Raw genomic sequence first — 23,231 nt, forward strand, 5'->3', positions numbered from 1 at the left:
GTGAGAAGGCATTGTATTGCACAGAGTAGCCCAGGAAAAGACCAAATTGCAAAGTTTCTGCTGAGTGCACATCACTGCTGCACCGTCATAACGTCGAAAAATCATGCCAGCGACCATCTGTATTCACTTACTTCATCCTTTTCCAACCCTATGAGGTAGATGTTACAGGCCCACACTCCCTTTTTGGAAACTCTTAGGGGCAAGATAGGTTTCAGAATGCAGAATTTTTCCAGTTTTAGAATGGAAACAGGATGCATACATTGTGTGTTACCCAAGCCCCCAGCAGAGTGTGGGGCAGCGCTTCAGGCACACATAATAGATGGGGATTGAAACATATGGTATTTATAGTCACTGGGATAAATCAAGAGAATAAATAGCCTCTCACTGGATCCTGTGAGGTTTTTCCTGCAGACTCTCAGTTTCCAAACTCTTTAGATTTCAAAATCATGAAACGGTGCCCCAAAGCATTAAAGAAACTGATGACTAACAGAAATTCTGAAGCTTCTTTTATAGGGAAACAGATAGGAAAATATCTTGTTGAAGTCCCCTTCACTTACAAAGCAACAAAGTTGGCTGAAACCAGTTGTGTACAATATGGTTGACTGGAATCTGTGCAGAATGAGCCTTTTGATGTCATAACCCAAATTCCCACCACCTTTCACACTAACCCCCCCCAAATTTACACATGTGACCCATAAAGAGACATGATGAGATAACTGTGCATGCCCAGGAGACTTTCCAAACTTCCCCTTTTCCTTCACCAATCACTAACCAACGCCAAAACCCTTCCCCAAGCATCCCTCTCTTAAATATACAGCTTTATAGCCAGTATGGGGAGACAGATTTGAGCCTGTCTCCTGTCTTCTTGCTCAGCTGCCTTACAATACATCTTTCTGTCTGCAAAAATCCAGTAGCTTCGGTGTTTGGCTTTCTGATGCATGCAGGCAAATGGACTCAGTTCGCTCTGGTAACAATCACAGGTGAGGAATTAAAAGACAGTGATATTCCCATTTTACAGGTTATAAAATAGAGGCACAGAGAGGTTATGTGAACCAAGGTCATGACCACAGTTAGAATAGGAATGGAGATTTGAGTCCAGGCAAGCCAATTCCACAGCTCTCAGTCCCTAAGCTGTGATTTCACACAAAACAAAACCAAAATCAAAAAGAAAACAGCTAAATTAACATTTATAAAAGTTTTATTCAATGTCTACAATTTTTGTCAACCTCATTAATTATTAAATTCAATATGCATGAAAATATTAATGTATTTGAAAACAAATTTGCCGATTTTTTCACTTTGCAATAATCCCCTAACAGGTACCATCATTTCTGAGTCACTTGAAGATAAATAATCTCAAAAGTAGAATTATAAATATTATTTTAATATTTTAGAGCCAAAAATTACATTTAATAGAGATGAGGGTGGATTTTAATATTTCTGATATTGTATATGTTAGGAATCCCAAAAATAATTATACCTAAAATCTGTAAATGTCTTAAAACTTCTTTTGGAAAAAGTGGGACAGAAAAAATATTATCTTTTATTATGAACTCTTTATTCTATTTCATTTGGAAACTGTACATTACATTGATTTTTTTAAACATGACAAAAGCCTACAGCAGAGAGCAGAATTGTGGTTGCCAAAGGCTAGTTTGGGGGAAATGGGAAGATGCTGGTTCAAGGGTAAAGAGCTTCGGCAATGCAGGGTGAATGAATTCTGGAGACCTAATGTACAGCATGAAGCTATAGTTATCAATGCTGTTTTGTATACTCCAAATTTGCTAAGAGGGTAGATCTTAAGTGTTCTCACTTAACAAACAATGAAACCAAATAGTAACTATGTGAGCTGATGGATGTGTTAATTAGCCTGATTGTGGTCACCACTTCACAATGTATATGTCTCTCAAAACATCGCATTGAACACTTTAAATTTCTACAATATTTATTTGTCAATTATGCCTCAATAAAGCTGGTGGGGAAAGGATATCAAAGGAATTACAAACTTTAAAAAATGAAACACAATAGAGAACCCAGAAATAAAGTCATGTATTTACAGCCAACTTACTTTCGACAAAGTTGCCAAGAACATACACTGGGGAAAGAACAGTCTTTTCAATAAATAATGCTGGAAAAACTGGATATCCTTATGTAGAAGAAAGAAAATGGACCCCTCTCTCACTGTATGCAAAAATTAAATCAAAACGGGTTAAAGACTTAAGTGTAAGACCTGAAACTACGAAACTACTAGAAGAAAATATTACAGAAACGTTGCAGGACATTGGCCAGGCAAAGACTTACTGAGTAAGATCTCAAAAGCACAGGCAACCAAAGCAAAAACAGACAAATGAAATTACCTCAATCTAAAAAGCTTCTGCACAGCAAAGGAAACAATCAACAGAATAAAGAGACAAATTATAGAATGGGAGAAAACATTTGCAAAGTGTCCATCTGACAAGGGGTTAATTAACCAGAATATAATGGCAGGGCGCGGTGGCTCATGCCTGTAATCCCAGCAATTTGGGAGGCCAAGGTGGGCAGATCACTTGAGACCAGGAGTTCAAAACCAGATTGGCCAACATGGCGAAACCTCGTCCTACCAAAAATACAAAAATTAGCCAGGGGTGGTGGCGTGTGCTTGTAGTATCAGCTACTTGGGAGGCTGAGGCAGGAGAACCACTTGAACCTGGGAGGCAGAGGTTGCAGTGAGCCAAGATCACACCACTGTACTCCAGCCTGGGTGACAGAGTGAGACTCCATCTAAACAAAAAACAAAACAAAAAAAACAGAATATAAAAGGAACTCAAACAGTTGAATAGAAAAAAAAAGAATCAAATAATTTAATTTAAAAATGTGCAGAAGATTTGAATAGACATCTTTCAAAATAAGACATACAAATAACCAACAGGTATATGAAAAAATGTTCAACATCACTAATCATTGGAGGAATGCGAATCAAAACCACAGTGAAATATCATCTCTCCTCATTTAAAATGGCTATTATTAAAAAGACAGGGGAAAAAAATGTTGGCGAGGATGTGGAGAAAGAGGAATGCTTGTACACTGTTGGTGGAAAGGTAAATTAGCACAGTCACTATGCAGAACAGTATGGTAGTTCTTCAGAAAACTAAAACAGAACTGCCATGTGATCCAGCAATCCCAGTACTGGGTGTATATCCAAAGGAAAGGAAATGAGTATATTGAAGAGATATCTACACTTTCATGTTTATTGCAGCATTATTCACAATAGCCAAGATACAGAATCAACCCAAGTGTCCATCAATGAATGAACAGATTCAAAAATGTGCTGTATACACACAATGGAATATTATTACTATGGAATACTATTCAGCCATAAAAAAGAGTGAAATGCTGTCATTTGCCGCAACATGGATAGAACTGGAGGACATCACATTAAGTGAAATAATCCAGGCACAGAAAGACAAATATCACATATTCTGACTCATATGTGGAAGCTAAAAAAGTTGATCTTACGGAGGTAGAAAGTACAACAATGGTTACGAGAGGCTAGGGTGGTTGGGGCGGGGAGATGAAGAGAGGTTGGTTAATGGATACAAATATCCCATTAAATAGAAGGAATAGTTCTAGTGTTCAGTAGCATGGTAGGGTGACTGTAGTTCACAACAATATATTGTATATTTCAAAAAGCTATAAGAGAACCTTTGGAATGTTCCCAACACAAAGAAGAGAAAATTGTTTGAGGTGACGGATATCCCAATTACCCTGGTTTGATCATTACTTATTGTATGCATGTATCAAAATATCACAGGTACACCAAAAATACGCACAACTATTATGTATCAACTTAAAATATGAGAAAACTCTAGCCTTCATATATTCCATGATGACTCAGAATTACAACTCTGTTAATTAGAATAAATATTTTAGGATCTATTTTGATAAAATATGTATTGACTGCCTTATTGAATAACACACTGAATCTGAATGAAATCACACAACATCTGATCTGTGCTGCCTGTGGGAAAGAAATGATTTAGGAATTTTTGTTTCTTTCTAGAAACATCCTGGTCACAGCAGTAACGGTCAGCTTCAGATTTCTGTGGTCACTTATTTGTCATTCTAATCAGCCTTAACTCCAGGCCTACAGCAGGTGGAGTGTGTCATGGTTTTAGAAGATAAACAGACATGTCACTAGTAAATTAACTCTATAAATATTGGGAAAATTAACTCTTGTTGCCTGACAACATATTGTCTGGTTTCAAAGTAGAACTTGACTATTCCTTACTATGAAGCCATAAAAAAGGATACATTCATGTCCTTTGCAGGGACATGGATGAAGCTGGAAACCATCATTCTCAGCAAACTATCACAAGGACAGAAAACCAAACACCGCAAGTTCTCACTCATAGGTGGGAACTGAACAATGAGATCACTTGGACACAAGACTGGGAACATCACACACCGGGGCCTCTCAGTGGGTAGGGGGTTGGGGCAGGGATAGCATTAGGAGAAATACGTAATGTAAATGACGAGTTGGTGGGTACAGCAAACCAACATGGCCAGAACTTGACTATTCCTATCATGGTACAAATGGAGCAACGTTAACGTGTCCAATTTATTCTAAATAATTTGAAGTCCATACACAAAAACAATTTCATTGGTGACAATATAGAAGCCACCTAAGGGTGTACGCATGACAGGAATTTGGGGGTCTTCCTTGGCACCGGCCTCTCACATTGAATCCATCTGAAGATCCATGTGGCCCTCCCCACCTCTGGTCACATCACACCCCTGCCTCAAACCTTGTGCCTTTGCTTTGTGTCTGGAATAAACTAAGCCCCTCAACGAGGCCCACAGGAGCCCTGCAGAACTTTGGTCCTGGCTTTCTCCGTGTGCTCAGAGCACACAGCCACCATCCTTTCCCCACATTCATGGCCCTCCTTCAGGTTTCAGTTTACCAAGTACTGCCTCTGAGGGGCCTCAGGCTCCGCCTCTGTCAACACCTTGCACAGAGATCAAGGGGCCAGGGCCCAGTATTTCCCAGAGAGCTCCTAGAGGCCCACCTCCAGCAAAAGACCAGGGTAGGTATCTCATGACAAGCCCGCATTCCCAAGAGGCCCCAGAATGTGCATGTTCTTTGTGTGTGTGTGTAGTGTATGTGTGTATGCCATGTATGTGCATGTGTTTATGTGTTTGGTATGTGTTTTATATGTGTGTTTTGTATGTATATTTTGTATGTGTGTATTTACGTGGGTTTATATAACTTGTATGTGTGTGTTGAGTGTGTATATGTTTTGTATGTGTTTTTAATGTGTGTATGTGTATGTTTGGCATGTACATGTTTTGTGTGTATATTTTGTGTTGTGTATTGTGTCTGTATGTTTTGTATATATGTTTAATGTGTGTATGGTTTTGTGTGTGTGTGTTCATGTGTGTATATGTGTGTGTATGTTTTGCATGTGTGTATGAGTGTGGGTGTGTGTTGTGTGTTTATGCGTGTGTGTTTGTGTGTGCATGTGTGTTGAGGAGAATTGGGGCATTCTGCCTCCTATACTGCTCTCAGCTCTAAGCCCTAACTTCAAACTCCGACACCAGGCAGCTCACATTCCTTACACCTTCATTCTCTTCATCACAACTGTCAATTGTGTGTGTAATTTATTTATGTATCAGTTTGTTTAATGTACATCCTCCAGTAGCTCAAGCAATGGATGGATAAGTGGGGAATGGTTGGCTGGATGGATGGATGAGTGGATCGGGGGTGGGTGGATGGGTGGATGGGTAAATGGTTGTATGGATGGAGAATGGACAGACGGACAAATGAATGTATGGACAGGTGGGCAGGTGGATGGATGGGTGGGTGGATGGGAGGATGGATGGATGGATGGATGGATGGATGAATAGATGGATGGGTGGATGGATGAAACCTGCATATGTCTTTGTATATAGATGCCACATGCTTTTGTACCTTTTATTTATTTATTAAGCCAGTCATTGGTGAGGAGATAAATTTTAATATCATTCTCACCACTTAACAAGTATTAAACACCACTCATTCTAGACTACTCTTATGACATTGAAAGTAATGAGTTTCACTTCAATCTCTCTGATTTAGAAAAATGTAGAAGAAATGAAAAAGAGACAGTTATCATTCTAATGTTTAGGAATTTTCAAATGATATGCCCAAATTAACACATTGCAGTAAATGAGAATTTGTACGTTTTTCTGTAAGGCTTTACATTTCCCGCACTTGTCTTTTTCACCATGTGTCTCCAAAGAAATTCAGACCCATTCTTCTCACCATGCTTCTCAGCCATAGGCCTAATGACACACACCTGTCTAGATGATACCAAACATTTCTTGTGGGATGAGGATAAATATTGAGCAACTGTGAACTGTTGGCACAGGACCCTGGTGCTGGAAGCCCGGAGTGCCCCCGCTGTGATCTTCATAGTGAGGACCATCAGCAAGGCTTATTGTGAGCAGTCCCCAAATCTGTGTGTAAGAGAAAAATGAGTATGGATTTCCTTGGAAATACTTTTTTCTTCCTTTCTGTAAGATAACGGTACAATACCAATGAGGGTAAGTTGGCCTGTTCAAGAGGACTAAGTATAAAAGATGTAAAATAATCTATTGCATATTTCATTTGTTTTATGTCCTCCAAAACTAGCATAAAGGACAGATATCAAGCAGGCCACTTTTGTCGTGGAACTTGTACACATATTGTATCATATCTGATGGAGATTTACATGCTAAAACAATTATGGCTTTAATAAAAAGAAAGAAAAATGTCTAACCCTTGAGCCACACTCTGGATTCAATTTTGCTTGTAGCAAAATAGATTTAAAAGATGTGACTGCCATTGTGAAATAGGGAAGTCAACAATGTGTTCACTGGGAAGTAAATGAATTCACACTGGTGTCCCAGATCTGATTTCCTATGGAACCAAGTGTCCTTCTAGTCTAAAAAGAGAGCTGCAGCCTCTGTGTCCCTTTGTGGAATTCGTCTCTGCATTCAGTTCAGCAGTGTTAACTGAGAGTCTACTCTGTGTCTGGTAGATGTTTGCAATGTCAGTGCAGACAGAAAACCTTACCATTCATGGAGCCTTCCTTTTAGTTGGGGAGGGAGGACAAATGACAATAATGAGCATAACAAATAAAAATGCACTTGAAGTCTTATGTTAGAAGATGATAAATGTTAGGAGAACCTTTTATCAAAAGTAGACCAGAGAGATTAGGCATGGGGAGACAGATGTGGATTGTAATTATTTAAAAATGGTTAGGACAGACTTCAAGATGACATCATCTGAGTGGCAGCTTGCATGAGGTGAGCCAGCGTGCATGGGTATCAGAGGGAAGAATGTTCCAGGCAGAGGGAACAGCCAGTGCAAAGACCCTCAAACTGAAGGCGAGGGCAAGCCCGGATGAGGATCAGAGACAGGGTGCTAGAATCACTGGATTGCAGGCCCTGGTGAGGTCAAAACTTTTCTGGAATGTTTGAGGCACTAGAGGGAAAAAGCAGGAAAGACAGGAGGAAGTTCATGAGCCTGACCTCTGCGTGGAAAAAAAATGCCAACCTTTGTCAGGATGCAACTACATTCCATCCACCTCCTCTGCTTTGGCAGTGGGAAGTCAGGATGTAGAGTTCTGCTTAGTTTGCATTACTGACTGCTTATGCAGAGCCTGTAAGGATGACCTAGGCATCACCTCTTCCCCTTGGGAGAGAACAGCAAGTCTCTGCAGCCCAAGGTACAGGACACTGCCCATGGGTGAGCACCTCAGGAAAGGCCTGCTGGCTCTGAGCACCAGCTCACCTTGGCGCCAGAACACTGAGCTTCACCCGCAAAAACAAGCAGTTGTGTTCGGCCATGATCAGTCCCTGGAGGCTTGAAGTCTTGGAATTCCCCTCAGCTGCTCTTTACTTGCTGCTGATCAAAACAAAACAAAATGAAGCCTCAGTGTGAGCAGCCGAAGGGTGAAACTCACATCCATTTTATTTATCAGGAAACCTGAATAAATGCATGACTTTCTGGAGTGTGTTTTCCTGGTGCTTCCAGATCCTGGGTGTGGAAACAATACATTTCAATCACCACTTGTTTTTAAACAACTCTTCTCACTAAAAATGTGATGGGCCCTGCTCCATGCCAAAAAAAAAAAAAAAAAAGTTACTTGCAATTATTACAAATTATTGCAACAAACCGTGCATTTCAAAATGATTTAATAAGGGCGTATTTTGAAGACTTGGTCTTGGCTGTTGGTTTGAAATCATGAAAGAAGGCTGCTCTGTTGGACTTGGGAGCCCCTCAAATTAAGATTCTGCGGTTAATACCATAGCCTCTTAGCATGTCCCCTGCTGTCGGTTTTGCAGGTTTCTGATGTCCTTTAAATTGCTCTACCAGGCTGACAAACCATCATTCCCGGGGAATATTTGCCTTCACATGCTCAGAAAAGATAGAGCCAGGGAGATCTGAATTTCAAGTATTTTTAAAAAACCAGATGCTGCAGATTTAGGGGCAATTTTTATTCTTATTTTAAATTCTCTGAGCTTCCGACCTTTCACTGCTGGAAGACGTGCTTCGTGTTTTAATACCGTTTTAGGAGACATTTTCAAATGTCTTGATTTGGTCTGTATTTTAGATTCTGATACTCCAACAGCAAGAGTTTTGTGCCTATTTTTCATATTACGTTGTCCCTCTCATCTTGGAGAACAGAAAATTGAAGTTTATGAGTCAACATATCAGCTCCTAGATTGATATTTGATCACGCTAACCTTGGGAAGATTCCTGTGATAACAGAAGTGAAATGGCCTTTATCTTGCTGACAATCCCACCTGATTTTTTTTTTTTTTTTTTTGCCTTCAAAGTGGATGTCCAGACTTGAAAATGCTGAGTGAATTTTGACCTTCAGATTTTTAGATCAAATCAGTCCAATACTTTTCCATCATCCATGGAATTGTTAAAGTATAGAAGGCAATCCTTCTCGTTTATAGAGGCTAAAATGCCATCCATTAAAAATGACTATATATACACATATATTTATAGCAACTCAAAACTATATATTAAGTATGAGTAGAAAAAAAGCTTTAAATTGAGAGTAGTTGTATATGAAAATCAGTCATCTATGTCTTCATCTTTTTTTTTTAATGAAAGGAAAGATTACTTGGTATGTTAAGAACTCTATGAGTTCTTCAGGGGCAATTAGTTCAGAGAGAAAAATTGGTGTTTCACAGATGAGTAGAAGATAAAATTGTAGATCTTATGGCCAGAAGAGATGATAAAATTATTTAGCCAAAGCCCACTTCTCCAACAGAGGGACAGAAGCACAGGGGGCACGGGTAGTTCTCTCATCCCAACGCCCTTCATCTGTGGACCCATCTATCCTTCCACTCTCAGACCCAGCATGGAATCCATCCAAAGAGGACCAGCATTTGTGAAGAGGCCTCGCTCTGCCTTCATGTTCAAATTGGCTTGCAAACTTTGAGCCTTCTCAGGTCAAAGGCTCTCCGCCATGACCTGTCTTTCCCTGTTGCAATGGCTCTCGAGTCTACCAGAGCAACTGCACCATTTGTACTTTACTGCTGGTTAGTGGCCACCCATGTGAGACTCTTCCCCAGCACTTCTGAGACCCACATCAACGTTCTTTCCAAACCACCATTCTACTGGGAAGAAGTAATACACAGACACGGAATAAACAAATCTTCAGCCATCGAAGGCCATCTTTCCAAAGGCCTCTTTGAGCTCATCCTCCCCATCCCTGACTGAGAAACTCACAGGGAGACGTCATAGCGGCCGCTGCCCCATGGCAAGCTCTCTCACTTGCACTCCAAGTTTCACCAGTCTTGTACCTTGTAAAGCAGAAACGTGTGGGATTTTTCTCTCTAGAAATCAGAAATCCCATTTTGAACAAAACAATTCCGAATATTCTATATCACCTGACGTTGTCCCAAAGCAACTATCAGAGTATTTTCATTTCTCCCACACCCCTTACATCTGCTTTTCCAATTAGTTTTCACTTCTAATTTGCCTTCCTCATTGAGCGCAGGTGCTCACACAACAGGTGCTGTCTAATATTGTGCTTGACAGAGCATCTCTTTTCACACATTGCCATGAATGTGGAGTTAGGCTTTGCATCTAATTTTGACTATGACATCCTTGGTAGTTGAACACAGCTGACTCACACTGGGAGGAAGATATTTTTTGGTTCCCACAATTTCATCCTTCAAAGATTTCTAAAGTACATTCTCACCAAAAGATCTATCCTGGAGGATGCACAGTTTGTCCTGATTTCAGGTCTGAGAGCCATCCTAACAGTAGGTATTTCATGGCAGGCTCTCCTAGGCTTGGTAGGCACGTCAAGGAGGTTTTGTTTAACCGCGTCTTTATGAAGATGTGGGCTGAGGGTCAACCTCCCTGCCCTCCCCATTGCGTTCTGACATCCAATCTTGGTCCTAAGTAATACAGAAAGAAGTGGAGATTTGGCAATTAGCCAGCTGATTTGATTAATATAGACGGGTTACTAAATCCAAATGGATTTTTTTAGACACTAAGCCACTCTACCTTGCTAGTCGTGTACATTTATCAAATTAAATGGAACAATGCCAAGACTCTACTTCATGTTGTGCTGTGAAGGTACAGCCCAAGAAATGCACCAGATCCTGGGTTACTTAAGGTCTGCAGCAGGGATCAGATGATGATTTCAATTCTTGATCCATACTTAAAATTCGGGCCTCATTTTTGTTTTTTTTTTAATTTTTAGTTTTTGCCTAAAGCTTTCAAACTGAGTCTTGGTTGTAAAATCCTTCATACAAATGGTATTTTATTATATTGTTTTTGGGGTTTTTTTGAGATAAAGTTTTACTCTGCCATCCAGGCTGGAGTGCAGTGGCATGATCTCGGCTAGGATTACAGGCATATGCCACCACGCCTGGCTAATTTTTGTACTTTTTTTTTTTAAGTAGAGACAGGGTTTCTCCGTGTTGGCCAGGCTGGTCTCGAACTCTTGACCTCAAGTGAACCACCTGCCTCGGCCTCCCAAAGTGCTGGGATAACAGACGTGAGGCAACGTGGTCCGCCTCAAATGGAATTTCAGAGAGTAGCCCAAGAGGTTAATGGAGCTGCTTTGATTAGCCCCAGACAAAACTACCCCTATCCCCACAACCCCCTGAAAAGTATATTTTGAAATGCACTGATTTACACAAAATTTATCATTGACCAAATCCAGTCATACAGTCTGTGTGGGTCAGGAAAAACAAGAAGGAAAATAGATGGTACACTCAAACAAGGATAATGGGAGGAGGTTTTATTTACAAAGGGACCTTTTTCGAAGGCGTGGTGAAGGGTAGGGAGCCACGAGGGGTAAGCACAGGAATTCAGGTCAACAGCTGCAAGATTACCATCCAGCTCCAACCTCCAGGGCTGGCGGGAGGAGGGGAGGGAGACGTCACAGAGCCTGGGAGGGGAGACAGTCGTGCAGAGCAGGCCACTTTGAGAGGACCTTCGTATCTTTTTGTTAATGTTGGGGGAACCAGGAAATAAATATCCCGACCCCTCTCCTGCTCCTTCCTTCCAGTCCCCTGCTGGGCTATTCATTGGCTAAACCCAACCAGACGCCAGAGGGCACAGAACCCATTGACGCAACCCGGACAGATCAACTTTATGGGGACGCCAGCAGAGTGACGTGGAGATGGAGCTGGGGAGTCTACTTGTCTTCACTCTGTCTAGCTCTTCCTTCCCAGTTGCGTGGCATAGTCTTATGAAGATCTGTAGGCTTTCAGCACTGAGTTATTTCAACGGCTTCACAACAGGCCTTCCCACTTCCATCTTTCTATCATACCATTGTGGAAGGTATGATAGTATGATGGTACGATTGTCTTCAAACATCACAGAAAGACGAGGTTGCAAAGCTCCTTAAGATGTTCTAGTTTATTTCACTTCTGATACTTGAACCACGCTAGAACATCCCCATGTGTAATTGTAAAGCCAACACTTAGATCCCTCTTCACCCCAACAGAAGCCTGTATCAACATCATGAGCTTGAGAGTTTGGTAGGTCCCCTAATGTTGAGCTAAAATCTACTTCTCAGAACTTCTTTTTACTGTTCTTAGTTACAGAGATGCAGAGAAAAGTCAATTCTCTCTTTTACACAAGAGCCATTTGCTCATACATCCTAATACCCAGATACCCAGATATCCAGTGACCACCTGCCTGGATATTCCTGCCTGCCCTTCTGCAGAGTAAATCCCAGTCACCTCCTGCAGTAGCTCTGCATTCTGCAAACAGGCCGGCTGATTGCTTATGGCTTTGAATTGATGTTCTTGGCACACGGAAAGCCCACAACAGATATGCTTTAATGAACGAATACATCCTGTAAGTGATTTCTTCTCAGCGATACCCTCCTATTTCAATTATTTAGGAAGCTAAGTAATATGCAACTGCAGCCTGAGGCTCCTGCTGTTTTATTAAACGCCCGGACTTGTTATCTTGTAGTGTTATTCGGAACTCCAGTGAATAAGCTTTTCTAAATGTTTTTCAAATCAAAGAATAGAATCTTAGAAAGATGGAGGGGGTCTTAACCAGACTGGGTGGCTTAAACAACAGATGATTATTGTCTCACAGTTCTGGAAGCTAGAAGTCCGAGACCAAGATGGCGACAGAGCTGTTTTCTTCTGAGGCCTCTCTCCTTGGCTTATAGATGGCTGTCATCCCCCTGTGCCTTCACATGGTCTTTCCTCTGTGTCTTAATCTCTTCTTCTTATAAGCACACCAGTCACATTGGATTAGAACCCATGCAAAAGACCATGCTGTAACTTAATTATCTCTTTAAAGACCTTAATTCACATAAGGTTACATTCTAAGTTACTAGGAGTTCCTGGGGCTTCAACATATGAATTTGGCATGGGAAAGGGAACACAATTCAGCCCCTAACAGAGGGTCACCTAACCTGGTCATTGCTCTAGTGCCCTTGCAGGAATGCCTTCCAAAATATCAGTCATGAAAGCAGCTGCCAGACATCTGCTTGGGTCCTTATAAGAATGAGGAGTTCACCATTTCACAAGACAGCCCTTTCCTTTGCTGGGCAATTTTGAGTGTTGGAGTTTTTGCACATGTTGATCGAAAACAAGGATCTCTGTAATATTCCCTTTTAGCTTGGTCCTTGCTCCACGAAGAGCACTGGGAGTTCTGCCCTCTCTTCTACATGTTAGCTCTTCCTTTATGAATAGACTTCGCCAGCCCATTTCAGGCAAAAGAAGATGGCTTGATTGGATCCCCAACTGTGAGCACTCAGTTCTGATAATCGGATTCCCCAATTCACAGATGCTCATTACTGAAAAGCCTACAGAGGCGTTTTTCTCATTCAGCAGTGGAGAGCCACATTGCTGGACCAGAATTCTCCTCCCAACACTGCGTTTTCCCAGGGTTGCTTCAGTTGGAAAAGACCCCCCTCCCTCCCACACATCCCTTAAGGAACGATCCATTCCTGAGTCCCACGCAGGAATCCAGAATCGACATGTCCCTGTGTGTTCGTCAACATTTTCCTAGTGCTTTCATGTTGACGAGAGATGAATCAATCCCATAAACCTTGGTTATTTCCCTTAGCGACTGGAAGAATAATTAACAGACAGGGCTTTGTTCTTTAGAATAGAGTATCTGCAGCAAACTCGAACTGCACAGGCAGGCCAAGGTCAGGGCAGCTGCCAGCAGATCGCCCACGCTCCCAGCCATCATTATCAGCCCTGGGGAGAGCCTCTGACCCGGCGGAGCAGCGCCAAGGCTGGCGTGCATGCAGAAAATCTCCTGCTTCCTCCTGGCCTGAATCAACCTACATACCAATATTTTCCCCCACTTACATTAATTTTAATATCATGACAGTTTAAACATGTTAAAAGCATGGCTCTAATCACAATCCCACTCAAAAGCCTCCAGGGGTTTATCATTGCCTATCGAATTTAGGCAAAACTTCCAACCGTGCCTTTAGTGTTGTGCTTGTTATAATCTATTTGCCTCCCCCCACCCCACCCCACCCCATGCTCATCCCAGGGCTCCAGGAGGCTGATCTCTGAGAACAGAATTGCCTGAGCTTTCCCCTGGTGGCTTCTGGTTGGGCTCAAACAACTGGAAGAAGCAACAAGAGATTGATGGTCAAGAGGAGAAAAGAGGTGGCGTTTGTCTTGCCCACACCTTCCCTGCTCAGTGCTACTGAGCAGCGACTGGATCCCCCCAAGAGCACAGCCCTGCCGGCTGGCCCCTCCTCCAGGGTTCTGTCCCTTCCTTCCCCATATCTAGGGGTGAGGGGCTGCTCCCTACTGACACCGTCCTGATGCCTTATTATCTCTTGAGTCCCTTAATGCTGCCCACAACCTCTGTGAACCGCCAGAGGCTCTTGACCTGACTTTTCCTTCTAGAACAAAATGAGTATAAATGTCCCCCGGTAAATGAACTCAGTCTACGTCTCCATTCTGCTCTTCTATCTTCCTAACTCGCAGCCTGAACCTCAGTGATGCTTTTCTACCCACTGTATGAAAAGTCACAAGTCTTTCAACTCTGCATAATAGAATAACTTGAAAAAAAAATAAATAAATATCACTGTCTCAACCCCAGCCTCTGAGATTCTGACTCAGGGGACCTGGGGTGAGGAAGAGCTGCACGACTGTGCACCATCAGAGCCCGTGCCAATGGCGAGGATCTGGCTGGGCAGGGGAAGCCCCCAGCACAGGCATGGCTTGTTTAAAGCGCTCCAGGTGATTCCCATATACAGCCACGACTGACAGCCACTGTGTCGCTTTGCATTAGCACATGAGTTTCCTCCTCTATGGAACACACCCATCTGTCCTGCCCATCAGCACGTCATGCAGTCCCACCTTCAAAGTCCATCTCAGACGAGCCTTTCTGTGAAGCTTTTTCAGTCTGCCCTCAACCCCATCCCAACCAAGTGCACATGTCTGTCCTTTGAAGACCTGTGGCTGTGGGATTTTTTTTCTCTTTACTTTATATGAGAGTTGGTGAGCCAGGCAGCCTTTTCACACAATGACCTCCGATGATGCTGTAGGCATGTACATGTGAAAGACCTGAGTCGTCTCATCCAACTTCTCACTCAGTGCAGGAAGCGCAGGCTTGGGCGATACTAGGTCAAGTGTCTCTGGTGTCTTGTGTCCTGCCACCACTTTTCCAATTTAAAAAGACTGGAATTGATTCCAGTTCAAATTCTAAACCCAGCCTCCTTACATCTTCCTAGCTGTTTAACTTCATATTCCTTTAAAATGTTTGGAGAAAATCAATTCTATAATCGTGTTGTAGAAGAGGAGTGTTTTGTTTAGCTGTTACACCTGAGTATGAATTAATTGTTACGAATCACAATCAATAGGTACAAATGCTGTGTTCAAAACAATTCAATATTTTCTGTGAAAACCGTGATTTACTTAGTTTTAGGCCATACTGCAAATACACAAGAATGTGGTTATTATTTTTTAAAAACAGCTTCTTTGGTTCTGGGAGATGAAGCAATATGACAATTTTTCATGGTGGTCTAGAGCTAGATCCTTCCTCATTTTAATGGTAAATGAGGCAGCCTCATCATCTTTTTTTTTTAACCTTCCTTCTCCTCCTCAAACACTTCATATCCGTCTCACCTTGCATTGACGCCTGTGTGCTAGGCTCTCCTGCCATAATCACAATTAACTGATAACAGTGAGTGTGAACAGTGCTCACTTGCCACTCATTAAGGCCCTCCACGCTTTGCTCACTGGTAATAAGTATTCATTCTTCATCACATTATGACACTGGCAGTTGTAAGATGCACCATTATTTTCTGTGCCACTAAGGAAGAAAAAAATCGCTGATAAATAAACTGTGGCAAGCTGTCAACTAGAAGGTGTTGTTGATTGCGGCACACATCACAACGTCAGAGATGTTACTATAGGAAAATATGCGTGTGTTGGAATCTATTAAATACAGCATTCCACACCACCATTGCTTCCTTCCTGTGAGCTCCACAGTGATTGTATGTCTGCCTCCAATTATTGTCTAAAGTGGATTCTGGAAACCAAAATCCTTAACTGTGGCTGTGTCACCATCTTCCTCCCCTTATATCTATGATATCTCATTAGGTTACCTTGCATTCAAAGAGAGATCTCTCTTGTTTAAGAGGCGGGTTTTCTTTGACACAAGAAGCTTATCTTGTAGGGGTACAGCATAGTGAAGGGACTAGAAGACATTGTCTTTGAAATAGTCAAGTTCATTGGCAACATGTTTCAGTCCTGGGAGATTTCTGAAACACTCAATGACTTTTGGGAGAGTGGCTAAAGCTATTCACTATGACAGAAATGTTCATTATTACGATTTTGAAATGTCTCAAATTGTTTTCTAGTTGAAAAAAGAGTAACATATAAAAGTGCATATTTATTCTCATGTTACCCACAAAGCTGAAATGATGTTTTAATGTTTTTTCTTTTTTTTTTTTTTGAGACGGAGTCTCGCTCTGTCACCCAGGCTGGAGTGCAGTGGCCGGATCTCAGCTCACTGCAAGCTCGGCCTCCCGGGTTTACGCCATTCTCCTGCCTCAGCCTCCCGAGTAGCTGGGACTACAGGCGCCCGCCACCTCGCCCGGCTAGTTTTTTGTATTTTTTTAGTAGAGACGAGGTTTCACCATGTTAGCCAGGATGGTCTCGATCTCCTGACCTCATGATCCGCCCGTCTCGGCCTCCCAAAGTGCTGGGATTACAGGCTTGAGCCACCGCGCCCGGCCTTAATGTTTTTATCTAAACCTTTTTTTTTTTTTGAGACAGAGTCTTCTCTGTCACCCAGGCTGGAGTGCAGTGGCACAGTCTCAGCTCACTACAGCCTCTACCTCCCAGGTTCAAGCAATTCTCATACCTTAGCCTCCCAAGTAGCTGGGATTACAGGCATGAACCACCATGCCTGGCTTGTATTTTTGGTAGAGACGGGGTTTTGCCATGTTGGTCAGCCTGGTCTCGAACTCCTGGCCTCAAGTGATCCACCCACCTCGGCCTCCCAAAGCGCTGGGATTACAGATGTGACTCACCTATGCGGAATATAATCAAAAATCTATTTTTTTCAATGCCTGCAATTTTTTTCTTGTAAGATTTCTCACAGGTTCTAAAATACTCAGACATTTAAAAAATACTGAGGACATGGCAAGGTGTTTTATGTGATTTGACATGGAGGGGCAATTCCTAAAAATAGAACTAGATGCCTATTCTAAGCAACATGCTGCATCAGATGCTGCAAGCAGGCTTCAATGCTGAGGCCATCACTTGGCAGCAAATTTAGATTTCTCTTTCCAAACATAGGTCATGTTCTCTTTTGATGTTTATTATTTTTAAACTGTTTAATTTGCCCTCTACAGTGCTAATTTCTGGTAGAAGAAAAGTTTGAGAACTTGCCAATTGAGTACTTTTTTTTTCTTGCAGAAGATACCAGTGAGACAGTATACGTTGTGGCTAGGAGTTGGAGACCCGGATTCCATTCTGAACTCTTCCAGTTACAAGCTGTGTACCATTGAGAAAGTTGCTATGAGAACCTCAGTTTCCTCATCTATGTAATGGTGAAAATAATAGCTACTTCATTTGGTTGTGGTGGTCATAAAATGGGTTATATAATTAGCAACATCTATCAACATCTTAAATACACCTTATCTTTGGTTCAGTAATTCTAAATGTAGGAATTTGTATTACAGGTATATTGGCACAATTGCACAAATGGTATCTATGGAAAGATTTGATGTGCTTCTGAATGTGAAAAAAAGAAAACAGAAAGAGATTAAAAGGCCAACTATAATGTGGGAAAAAATCTGGAAAATGATATTTAATACATGAAAGCTCTTAAAACTAAATCAAGAAAAAATATCATATTAGAAAAATGGGCAAAGAATATAAGTATTTAGATAATTAAAGAAGAAATTTAGTTGATTGCTATGTTGATATTTACCAGGAATAAACAAACACACACACAAAGTATAAAATAATTATATACCATTTGTTCATTATAAAATTAGCAAGATTTCTAGAGATAATAATAGTCAGCATTTGCATGTGGAACTAGATTTCTCATTCTCTGTTGATGGGGATATAACTCGCATAAACATTCTGTATCATGTTTTAAGAATATGTAAACATTTTAACGTTGTTTTCCCCCTGGTAGAATAGTTCCTCTTCTGGGAATTTATCTGAGGAAATAAGTACATATGTACTCAGAGAAGCATGTACTTCAAAACAGCATTGACAATAGAAGATAAAAAGAAACAAGTGAAATGTGCAATAAGAAATTGGTTCAGAAAGGATTATATCAATCATGAAACTACACCAAAGTACAAAACTCACTGTTACAGCAGATACACAAATGAGAAAGAGAAAGGAGTCAAATGTTGTCACTACAAAAAAACTAACAATTGTAAGGTAGATAATAGAAGAGAAAGAAACAAAGGATAAACAAAATAATCAGAAAAACAATTAACAAAATGACAGGAGTAAGTCCTCATCTGTCTATATGTAAATGGTTTAAATTCCCAAATTAAAACTTTTAGACTACTGAATGGATTAAGAAAAAAAGACCCAAGTATATCCTGCCCAGAAGAAACTCACTTCACCTCTAAAGACACACAGAGACTGATAGTGAAGTGACAAAAAAAAATATTCCATGCAAATGGAAACCAAAAGCATGCAGGAGAAGCTATACTTATATCAGACAAAATAGACTTTAAGTAAAACAACAGCAACATAAAAAGAGACAACGAAGGTTATTATATAATGATAAAGGAATAAATTCAGCAAGAGGATATGACAATTGTAAATATATATGCACCCAACGCCAGAGCACCCAGATATATAAAACAAATATTATTAGAGCTAGAGAGAGAGAGAGAGAGAGACAGATCCCAGCACAACAATCATTGGGGACTTCAACATCCCACTTTCAGCATTGGACAGGTCATCTGGACAGAAAACCAACAAAGAATCATCAGACTTAATCTGTCCTATCGACCAAAGGGACCTAACAGACAATTACAGAACAATTCATTCGGAGCTGCAGAATACATTTTCTCATAAGGACATGGAACACTCTCCATGTTAGAGCACATGTTGTCCACAAACCAAGTATCAACAAATTTTAAAATATTGAAATCATATCAAGTATCTTTTCAGATCATGACAGATAAAACTAGAAATCAATAAGATGAACTTAGGAAACTGTATACAAATATGGAAATTAAACAACATAATCCTGAATAACCAATGGATCAGAGAAGAAATTAAGAAGGAAATAAAAGTTTATTGAAACAAATGAAAATATGAACACAACATCTCAAAACCAATGGGATATAGCACAATCAGTTCTAAAAGGACAGCTTATAGCAATAAACACATCAAAAAAATAGAAACAGTTCAAATAAATAACCTAATGTGGCACCTCAGGGAACTAGGAAAGAAAGAACAAACCAAAGTGAAAATTAGTAGAAGGAAAGAAAGGAACAGGGCAAAACTAAATGGAATAGAGATCCCAAAATAACTACAAAAGATCAATGAAATAAAAAGTCTGGGTTTTGAAAGAAAAACAAAATTTTAAAAATCATTAGATAGACTAAGAAAAGGAGACAGAAGATCCAAATAAATAAAATCAGAAATGAAAAATGAAACATTACAACAGATACTACAAAAATGCAAAGTATCATTAGAAACAATTATGAACAACCATATACACCAACAAATTCCAAAACCTAGAGGAAATGGACAAAATCCTGGACACACGTAACCTACCAAGATTGAACCAAGAAGAAATAAAAAACCTGAACAGACCAATAATTAGTTACAAGATTGAATCAGTAATAAAAAGTCCTCCCAACAAAGAAAAGCCCAGAACCAGATGGCTTCACTGATGAATTCTACCAAACTTTGAAAGAAAAACGAACACTTCTCAAGTGTTAAGCAGGAAACAATTCTTCTTCAACTATTCCAAAACATGGAAGACGAGGGAATTCTTTCAAACTCATTCTATGAGTCCAACAATACCCTGATACCAAAACCAGAGAAGGACACAACAACAACAACAAAGGAAACACGGTCCAATATCCCCGATGAACACAGATGCAGAAATTCTCAACAAAACACCAGCAAACCAAATGCAATAACACTTTAAAAAGATAATACATCATGATCAAGTGAGATTTATCCTTTGGATGCAAAGATGGTTCCAATATAAGCACATTAATAAATATATTACATTACAAAATATCAGAATGAAGAAGAAAAAACGTATCTCAGTAGATGCAGACAAAATTTGATAACACTCAACATCCCCACTCAACATCCCTTCATGATAAAAACTCTCAACAAATTATTCATTTAAGGAACATACCTCAACATGATAAAGGCCATATATGACAAAGCCTTTCCTCTAAGCACTGAACAAGACAAGGATGTCCACTTTCACCATTCTCATTCAACATAGTACTGCTAGTCCTAACCAGAGCAACCAGATAATAGAAAAACATAAAAAGCCTCCAAATTGGAAAAGAGAAAGCCAAATTGTCCCTGTTTGCAGATGACATGATCTTATATATACAAAAACCTAAAGACTCCACCAAAAAAGAAAAAAACCTCGTAAGAACTGATAAATGAATTCAGTAAGGTTGCAGGATACAAAATCAACACACAAAAGTCAGTAGCACCTCTATATGCTAACTGAATTATCTGAAGAAAATATCAAGAAAACAATCCGATTTACAATAGCTACAAAACATAAGACACCTAGGAATAAATTTAACCGAAGTGATGAAAGACCTCTATACTGAAAACTATAAAATATTGATGAAATAAATTGAAGAGGACAAAAAGAAATGAAAAAATATTCCATGCTCATAGATTGGAAGAATTAATATCAATAAAATGACCATACTACCCAAAGCAATGTACAGATTTAATATGATCTCTATCAAAATATCAATTACATTCCTCACAGAAATAGAAAAAACAATCCTAAAATTTGTGTGGAACCTCAAAAGACCTTGAATAGCCAAAGCAATCCTGAGCAAAAAAAAAAAAAAAAAAGCAAAAAAAATAAAAATAAAAAATAACAAAGCTGAAGGCATCACACTACCTGACTTCAAAATGTACCACAAAGTTATAGTAACCAAAGCAGCATGGTATTGGTAAAAAATGACATATAGACTAATGGAAAAGAATAGAGAACCCAGAAAAGATCCACATATTTAGAGCCAACCTACTTTTGACAAAAGTGCCATGAACATTGGGAAAAGGACAGCCTCTTCAATAAATGGAGTGGGGAAACTTGATATTCATGGAGAAACCTGATATTCATTCCTGTTTCTCACCATATTAAAAAAAATCAACGCAAAATACATTAAAGACATAAACATAAGACCTCAAGCTATAAAACTGCTAGAAAAAAATATGAGAAATGCTTCAGGACATTGGTCTAGGCAAAGATTTTATAGCTAAGACCACAAAAGCACAGGCAAGAAAAACAAAAGCAAATAAATGAGGCTGTATTAAACTGAGCCACTTCTGCATAGCAAAGGAAACAATCAGCAGTGAGAAGACAGCCTGTAGAATCGGAGAAAATAATTACAAACTATTCATCTGACTAGAAATGAATATCTAGAATATTCAAGGAAGTCAATTCAGCACCAGAAAAGAAAAATCCCATTAAAAAGTGGACAAAAGTTTTGAATAGAAATTTCTCACAAGAAGACTACAATTGGCCAACAGGTATATAAAAAATATTCCACATCACTGATCATCAGGGAAATGCAAATCAAAACCACAATGAGAGATCATCTCAACCCAGTTAAAATAGCTATTATCAAAAAGATTTTTTTAAAAAAAGGCCGTGTACGGTGGCTCACGCCTGTAATCCCAGCACTTTGGGAGGCCAAGGCAGGTGGATCACCTGAGGTCAGGAGTTCGAGACCAGCATGACCAACACGAAGAAACCCCACCTCTACTAAAAATACAAATTAGCCAGGCATGGTGGTATATGCCTGAAATCCTAGCTACTTGGGAGGCTGAGGCAGGAGAATCACTTGAACCTGGGAGGCGGAGGTTGTGGTGAGCCGAGATAGCACAATTGCACTCCAGCTTGGGCAACAAGAGTGAAACTCCATTTAAATAAATAAATAAATAAATAAATAAAAAGATAAGATAAAAAATAACAAATGCTGGTGAGAATGCACAAAAAGCTCATCAACAGATGAATAAAGAAAATGTGGTCCATGTACACAGTGCAATACTATTCAGCCACAACAATGAATGAACTCCTGTCATTAGCAGCAATGTGGATGGAACTGAATGTTAAGTGAAATAAGCCAGACACAGAATGACAAATATCACATGTTCTGACTCATATATGGGAGTTTAAAAAGTTAATCTCATAGAGGTGGAGAGTAGAATGATAGTTTTCAGGGACTAGGGAAAGGTGGGGGAGGATGAAGAGAGGTTGGCAAATGGTTACAAACATATGGTTAGATAGAAAGAATGAGTTTTAATGTTCAATAGCAGAGTAGGGTGACTATGGTTAACAACAGCGTATCATATATTTCGAAATAGGAGAGACTGTTTAAAATGTTCCCAACACAAAGAAATGACAAATGATTGAGACTATTGATATCCTACTCTGATCACTACACCTTGTATGCATATATTAAACTGTCACATGTACCCCATAAGTATGTACAATTAGTATGTATCAATAAAAAATTACAATAATTCAAATTTTTAGAAAAGCAATTGGTTCAATAAATTAGATTGAAACACTGTTCAGCCACTTAAAATGATGCCACAGAAAGTACTTGTTGATGAGAAAATATGTCATAATGTATTCATGAAAAAAAGAGGGAGAGTTTCCAAATCTGTGCATGGGCATAGCCCTCTCTGCCCCAGTGCCTTTGCCCAGGCTGTTTGCTTCAACTGGGGGAAGTCTTTCCCCTCATCTCTCATCATTACTGTGACTCTTTGAGATCTGAGCTCGCTTCCTGAAATCTAGGCTATGAAAGCTTCCTATTTCACATGCTTGCTGCACTCCGTATGTCTTCCTGGAGGCATGTTCCGTAATCGTCATTCAATAATTATTTCATCAATTGGTTTTGATGAGTGACTCCTTCTGGAGCACAAGCTCTAGCAGGGCAGACAGAAGTTGGCTCCGTTTCTCTCTGGAGTAGCCCAGTGTCCACAGTTTAGCAGGCATGGAGGAGATGAACATTAACATCATTCATTCCGGGGAGGAA

This window comes from Colobus angolensis, unplaced genomic scaffold (assembly GCF_000951035.1).
Source record: "Colobus angolensis palliatus isolate OR3802 unplaced genomic scaffold, Cang.pa_1.0 Scaffold42, whole genome shotgun sequence".
NCBI classification, from domain to species: Eukaryota; Metazoa; Chordata; class Mammalia; order Primates; family Cercopithecidae; genus Colobus; species Colobus angolensis.